An 8,610-nucleotide genomic window follows, 5' to 3' on the forward strand; every position below is an offset into this window, starting at 1 on the left:
CTACCCTTTGATCTTTTTTTCTTTCTAGATGGATCATATGGGACCCACCAATCCATGGTGGGGATCCCATTTGATCCCATGGATGTGGCCCTTTGCCCATCCTACATGCATGTCATGATCCATGATGGGGCCATTCTCCATGGACCCCATCATGATGTATTTTATAATCCACTCCATCTTAAGGTCATCTAGACCCTAAGGATCATGTTGGGATGGCATCCCAACCATCCATAACAATTATATATCATGCATGTAGTGATTTTATGTTGCATGTAAAATCAATGTAGTTGTATGGGTATGATTCACTCTTGGGAGGGCCCACTAGTGGCGGGGCCCTACCCCCATGGCCGGATTACTTTCTTTCCTTCTTCTCTTTTCTCTGATGTATGGATGATAGTGTGTGTGTGGCCCATTTATAGTGGGCCTTGGATGTCCCAAAATAAATAAAAATAAAAATCCAGCAAGGTGGGATGCTCTTATCACCTAACTCCATGATCATCGGACACCTTAATCAAATGCATGCAAGTGTCCTAGTTCTAGTATGTGATTTGGACTTATGTGGGGCCCACTGAGGAAGACCACACACCTTTTTTATGGCTGGGATTATTGAGATATAGGCTGATGTGTCCAGCCATGTATTGCTGTCCAAAAACTTGGACTGTTGCATGGATTGTCATGTTCAATCTTTGGCATGGATTTTTGGATCATGATTGTCATTATTTTATTTATAAGTATGGAGTGTAATGAGAAGGTGTGGACCCCACCATGAGGTGTGATGGGTCATACCTCAGATGGTCCATGATATGGTACCCAAAAAGGAGGCCCATAGGGGTGGGCGGTCCACCTTGTTGGGCTGTCCAACCCACATGTATGGAGGGAAAACATACACTTTAGCTTGGTTTCTATGAAGGATGGACCACTTTTATGGACCCCACCTTACCTTATTTTATGAAGAAAATACTAAACCTCCATTTCTCCCCTCTTGGATGAAGGTTGGGCCCACCTTATTGGGTAAACAATGCATGGACAACAACATCCCTTCCTGGACAGATTGAAATTCCTAATTTAATTAAAATATTTATGAGTATCCAAAAATCATAAATTTTTACAGAGGGGTGGTTCACTTATGCTAAGACCCACCTACAAAATTTTGGGGCCAATGGACACCTGTACACACCATGGTGGTGGCTGGACTGGCCCATTACAATACGGTGTCCAGATCAGTCCGATTTTTAGGACAGATTGATTTCTTTAAATAAATTAAAATATTTGTATATGTCTAAAAATTCTAAAATTTTTTGGAAATATGTTCCACCCATTCTAGGACCCACTTACCAAATTTCAGGGCCAATGGACCTCTGTGTACACCGTGGCAAGAGCCGGACTGGCCCACCATGTTGGGACGTCCAGGTCAGTCCGATTTTTTGGACAGTCTATTTTATGTAAATAAATTAAAATATTTCTAAGTGTCCAAAAATCTTAAAATTTTGTGGGGGTGTAGGTCACCTATGGAAGTATCACTCTGTAAAATTTCAGATCCAAAATACATTTGAGTTGCCCGTGGTGTGGCTGGAAGTGGTCTGCTAGGCAGGGACACCCAGGCTGGGGCATCTAGCCTGCTTCGTGGGCCCACCTCGATGTGTTGAATGTCCCACCACCCATCCATGTAGGGTCCTTAGGGGATGGATCATACTTGCCCCCTTTTTATTCAATTAGAACACATTAGGTGGATTTTTGGGCCATATACCCCAGGCCCATAGGACTGCCTACACATGGGACATCCTGCCTTAGGCTACTGCTGGGCTTGCATTCTAACAGTCTGGCCCATTTCATATATGTATTGTATATCCTCTCTCATCTGGTGGGGCCCACAGTGATGTGTGTGAGCCATCCAAAATTAATTATACTAAGAAATACTTCTAATGCTGAACTCCAACCAACCCAGAAATTTGGGTGGGCTGGAATTTGGCATTGAGCCCAATAATCGTTGCCTATAGATGTTCTTTGGGGCAATATGGCCCACTAGATTTGAGGATGATTTATGTCAGTATCTTATCATCTTAATTTTATTTTTTGGGCTTAATTAGTGTATGATTAAAGGCCCATCCCAAATAGGATTCTTCTTGGGCTAGTCTCTTAGTTAAGTAAGGGCCTTATAGCCTTGGTTGGTGGAACTTTTGATAGGCCCATTGAACACTTGGGTCCTATATTTACCATGTCATTGTGATGGGCCTTATGGGCCAAATACTCAAGTAGTTGGGCCCTTGTTTGCCCACTATAATAAATCCATACTTGGGCCGAGATGTGAGGCCCAACTTACATGTGTTAAAAATTTAAGAATTTCCCATATGTTGGGATAATGGGCTGCCCATTAGGCCTACTACAATGAATGAACCTATGACCCTTATGGTTGGGCCCTAACCTTGCTTAAGGGCCCACCAGGTTGCCTTTGTTTTTGGGCTTAGTGTATGGCCCACTAGGCCATGGGTTGATTGTGCCTTGGACCTTTCTTTACATATATAGTAGGCTACCTTTTGGGACCCAGTTGAGGTTGGATGTCCTCCTTGGTGGCCCTAAGGTAGGCCCATAGAGGCCCTTATAGGTGGTTAAAGGCCCACCTTGGGCCTGGCTAGGACTGTTCCTCCTTAGGATTTTGATTCTCTTAGTTTGTGGGTCATCCCAAAGTACTGGGCTCCCACTAGAGGGCTTCTCTTCTTCTTAGAATACCTATCGATGTGCCTAGATCTTGACCCTCCTTGGGACAGACGATTTCATATTCCTCAGGTAGCACACTTACATCGTTGCAACCCACATGCATCATCTGTATGAATTGATTGCATTGTATAGTGGTCATTCAGGGATGGAGTTTCTTCCCTTTTGCACATTGAGTGCCTGAAACTTGTGCATGATTTGTGTGTGCGACTCATGCATTGGCATCGCATTTCATGAGGATACCGCCCTTGCTTCATCAGGGCCTTGCCTCCACAGGGACATTTGTGGATGGCCGCATGTGTGGACACCGGAAATATTACTTGAGCATACTGGGTGCATAGGATGCCCATGGGTGAGATTCCCAAAACTTCCATGGTACCAAGGATCTGCTCCAACGCCGTGACCGGGTGGAATACATGAGCGCACGAGGGCCTTATACCGTTAGGCCGCGACTCCCACTGTCGTGTAGTCGGTTGGATAGGGGTGTGGCCTTACGCTGGTGTGAGGAGGCATTGCTAGGTTGAGTCTGACCGGCTCGTAAATGGGTCCGCTACCTTCGAGCCTTGTTGGTGATTAGTTGTCCACGAGCGGGTAGTGAGGTCTCTTACGCTCGTTTGGTGTGCGGGATCTGCAGAGCGGCAATCATCCAACAATGTAATGGACCCGGTGATTTCCTTATGATTGAAAATGTACTTGACTTATGGTTTGGATATGAGCATTGACATCACTTACATCGCATTAGCATTGGCTGTACAAGCCCCCCTTTCATACATTGCCTTGGTATGGCACTCATTACTTATTGCATCGCATTCATGGTAAGCCTTGGTAAGACTAGTGATATGTTCATTGATTATGCTTCTCTCCTTATACCTCTTACTATTCTTCGTGCACCATTGTCACACACTTACACCACCCTCTAAGCAACTATAAGCTTATCCACGATTGATACGTGCAGGAGACTCTAGGTAGGCGCCGTAGCAGCAGAGCATGGAGTAGAGTTGAGCGGTGAGGACTCCGGTGTTGCTGATTTCTCTCTCTTTTCCTTTTATTCTCATGTATGTCCTTTTGGACCTTTTGGATGATTGTAAAAGTTCAAATTTTTAGTGGATTTTGTGATGTGTGCCTTTGTTATTCTCAGATGTACTTGCTGTGATCTTGGGTATGCTCGCATTGGAAGTGATTATATTGTTATGAAAATCCTCCTTGTAGGATCCCAGGATCGGAACCTACCTCAGGAGCCGAGAATGGGGTACTACGGAGGCTCGGGGGGTCGATCCATGGCGAGAGTCCCAGGGGGCTCCATTCTGATTGAGTCTCAGATGGCTCAGTTCCGAGCTTAGTACCAGATTCCGGACTTGTACACATCAAAGCCCCTTCTTCCCTAAATGGACCTAGAGCCCCCTCTGACGGGGAAGTAGCAGTCTTCCTCTACGCCCTTCAGTGCGAACTTCAGTTTCCGCTTCGTCTTTTCATGTGCTAGTTGCTGTCGCAGCTGAAGCTGGCCCCAGGTCAGCTTGTCCCAAATGCGTGGCGCATCCTGGTGTCGTCGTACATCATCTAACGATAGGCGAAGAACCAGGAGCTTTCGTCAGACGAGTTCCTGGCATTGTATCAGGCAAAGCACGACAAGGCCAAGCCATATGGTACTACTTCTCGGCCAGGGCTCAGTACACTCCGGGACTCGTCGCCAAGCTTCTTTCTTCCTATAAAGACTGGAAGGGGAAATGATTTTGGGCCTCAGGAGAGTGGGAGTCTTCGGCGTCCGAGCTCAGACACCTCCGAGTTCGAGTACCGACAAAGTTTGCCACTCTAGGTGGGCTTGCGTACTCTTGAATTTTCTCATCTTTTGGTTCGTTCTTTATTCTTACATTCGTTTTCGCTTGTAGAATATCTGAAGGGGCCGCTAAAACTATCCTCCCACCTCTGAGCTCAGATAGCCCGCGCTCATCTGCTCAGTGAGGAGGGTCACACCTGGCACTACAAAATCAACCCGGACAATCTCATTTCGTCCAGTTTTTGTAGATTCAAACCCCTCCCCATCGCCTTAGGTAAGCCTTGCAACTTCGCATTTCGAGCTTGAATTTCTTCTGTAGATGATGTTGAACCTTTCTGTTGCACTGATTAGGAATGGCTGAGGCAGTGGGATCGAAGAGGAAGAAGGGGCCCTCATTTAATGTTATTCTGGCATCGGTGCCGGAATCTCAGGTCAAGATAACGACTCGGAAGAAGAAGATGAAATTGCGGTAATGACCGCTTTAATAGAAGTGAGAATACGGCAAAGTGTCCTAGAGGTGAATAAGACGTTTTAAGATTTTATGATGATTTAAAAACCTATCAACCCTATCCTGAATTAATATGCAAGTATCAGGATTTCTTCAATGTAACTCTAATGGCTTCCAAGCCAAATAGAGGATCCAATCATAACACTATTCAAAACATAAACAAGATGAGAAACATAATTCATGATAGATGTGACTGTGTTAGATGTGATTTTAATTAGTTATAGATAATCATGTAAGCATGCATTATGAGAACATTCAGAGAAATCACACAAGTATTAAAAGTAAATAACACTCCCAAACACAATCATTTTTATAGTGGTTCGATTATATGTCTACTCTACTTTCGGCGGACGCACGCAACCCTTTGAGTGTACCAAATCTCACAAATAGAGGTTTCAAATCAGGTTCACCTCAAACCAGTACAACCTACATGAGGTTGACTCTAGGACCTACATAAGGTACTTAACATGTCCCCATGATACACAAGTTTATGCCCTACACAGGAGCAAGGGTCAACACACAACACCTAGATTTTAGGCTACATAAGCTAAGGATCCACACAAGGAACCTAATAGTTTATGCCTTATACAAGAGTAAAGTTTAACACACAACACCTAAGTTTTAGGCCACACAGGCTAAGGATCCACACTAGGAACCTCAAGTTTATGCTCCCCAAGAGCAAGGGTCAACACACAGCACCCACACATACTCTCCCGTTGGAGGCCTCCTATGAGGACTTGAAAGGGGTGAGAATCACCTGTGACCTAATCCTACACAAAGGAATGATCAGCAGGGTCTCTGGACTCTAATGACTTACAGATAAGTAGATGAGCCCCGTTATGCACGTCGATGAAGATCTCCTCCTTGGTGACGAAGATTCTTCAGCTCCCTTGATCTGCAACACTTGATGATGTACCAATATAGGCGACAGGTTGGGTCAAGGTTATGTTGGAATCCTACTATAATAAATTTTTTCCTATTTTAGAAGTAGAGAGATTCCAAGCATCTAAGCATTCAAGGTATCCCACCTCAATGATTTGCCATTAAGGTGGTAGCTGACAGATGCTTGAATGCGGAAGTTCATTCCCTAATCCACTCTATTGAATATCAATGATGAGGGTGAATTGGAGGATGAACTCCCATGAGAGAAAAGGGCTTTTGGGTAGGTGATTTGAATTAAACATACAAAAGCTCTATCTATCTTCTCTCTACAAACACACAAAGGCAAGCTCTCATTAAATAGGCAAAAGTTCCAATGGAAATAAAATAGTCATATTTTTTACAGAGTTCGATATCATCGAGCGTATACTCTCGATAAGTTCAAATTGTGAGACCTGTATCCTAGCTCGTACCGTTCTATATGCCTCTATGGTCCTCTCGATCGAATTTCAGAGACCGACGATCTGTTATCGGTGTTTGTGTGTGATCCTGAGTCGTGTCCCATATATCAGAGTCAGCTCGACTTGAAACTTGTACCCTTATGACCGCGCCGGAGCCACGTATTACCCGCTGAGGCGATACCTGGGCCAGGAGATGTGGGCTTACATTTAGTTCGAGAAAAATGCCGTACGTTGCAAATACTAAGGGAATCTCTACGACACATCACATCAATCCATCAATCAAATGTCAAGTACAACACCCATCCCCAAGTACAACCACTCTCCCCAAAGTCAACTCTCTCTCTTACAACCAAGTATACCCATCCATTACTCACCATCCCTCTCTCCCATCACTTCTCTCCCATCACCTCTCTCTCTCATTCTCCAAGCAACCCACGTCCAAGCAAGCTCCATGAGAGAGCTTTGTGTGGCCCACTTCCTATTTCCCATCCCCACCCTCCAAAACCAATCTCAACCGTTGAATCTCATCCATTGGAGCTCTAGAATGTGTTGATGAAAGAAGTCTAAGAAGAAGCAAAGGTTGGTGTTTTTTATTTGATTTTTGTGATTTGAGGGCCCACATATGGTGGGACCCATCTTGATCTATGCATTGTATCATGGAGGAGCTCATAGTGGTGGAGCTCCTCCCACCTCATCCGATATCTCTCCCTTTTTTTCTCTCTCTCTCTCTCTCTTGTGATGCATGCGGCCCACTAGATCCACACCTATCGTGGACCCACTATGATGTATGTATTTATCCATGCCATCCACCTGTATGTATCCCAATTGCTGGACGCATTTCACTCTGACCGTCCAGATGGCGAGATGGATGAGGAAGGATACAAATATCAGTTTGATCCCAAATCGGGTGGGCTACACTGACGTGGCACCACCCTGATGTGTGTGTTTCATCATACCGTCCATCTATTTAGACGTGGTCCCCACCATGGTAGTGTGTGGGGCCCACCTTGATGATGTGTTGTATATCACACCGTCCAATGCCTGGACGGTGCTGATTTGCTGAAAAAGGGTGGACGGTGATGTGGTACCCACCTTGATATATGTCATTTATATCCACACCGTCCAGACCATCTGGACGGTGCTGGACAGTTTAGATAGTGGTGTAGTGCCCCGCATGTTGTGTGTACCTTATGTCCATGCCATCCATCCGTGGATCCCACCGTGATGTAGGTGTTTCATCTCAGCCGTCCATCATCAGGATGATGTGGACCCCAGCAACATGTAGCTACTGGATTGACGCTAGGAGTTCTCTGGATCTTATCATGAGGTCTATGTTATATTCAAACCGTCCATCTGGTGGGACCCACTGATGTATGTCTTATTCACACCATCCGTGAAGTGGGGCCCACACTCAATGTATGTATTGTATATCTATACCATCCAGTGGTTTGGACGGTGGGAACCATCGAGGTTGTATGTGTTTTGAATCCACGCCGTGTGTCCATTTTGATGGACGGTCTAAGCAGTGGGGACCACCACGTTGTACGTTTACCACGTCCAGGTCATCCTTCCAGGGCCTGGACGTTGACAGATTTTTTTTTAATAAAATAATAATAATAATATAATATAATATAATATATATAATACATATATGTATATGTTATATACATAATACATATGGTGGGCCCCACGTGGGACCCACCTGCTGTGATAAACGATTGGCTGGTGTACCCTTAACAATTATATAGCTGCTGTATTGACATGAGGTATGGTTTTGATCCACATCGTCCAGTCCAGCATCTGGACGTGGACCCACCGTAATATATTGTGAAGTATTCACACTGTCCAGCCACGTGGACAGTGGGAACCCCACACGCTGATGCATGTGTTTTTGATCTAAGCCGTTCAGCTGTTGGGTCCTGTGCAGCAGGCAGTTGCTGCTGCCTTACACATCAATGTTTTGTGGGCCACACCTTGATGTATGTGGTGTATGCACCCCATCCAATAGATCTGGACAGTGGACCACACCTTGATGTATTTATTTCATCCTCACCGTCCAAAACGTCTGGATGGTGCTGGACAATGTTTGGACGGTGTTGTGGACCCCACCTCGATGTATGTTCCATATCCACACCATCCACAATATTTGAACGGTGCTGGACAACGTTTGGATGGTATTGATTTACATGGGAAATGTTTAGATGGTGCTGATTTACATGGGAAATGTTTGGATGGTGCTGATTTACCTGGACAATGTTTGGACAGTGTTGATCATC

Source organism: Magnolia sinica, chromosome 8 (genome assembly GCF_029962835.1).
Source record: "Magnolia sinica isolate HGM2019 chromosome 8, MsV1, whole genome shotgun sequence".
Lineage (NCBI taxonomy): Eukaryota > Viridiplantae > Streptophyta > Magnoliopsida > Magnoliales > Magnoliaceae > Magnolia > Magnolia sinica.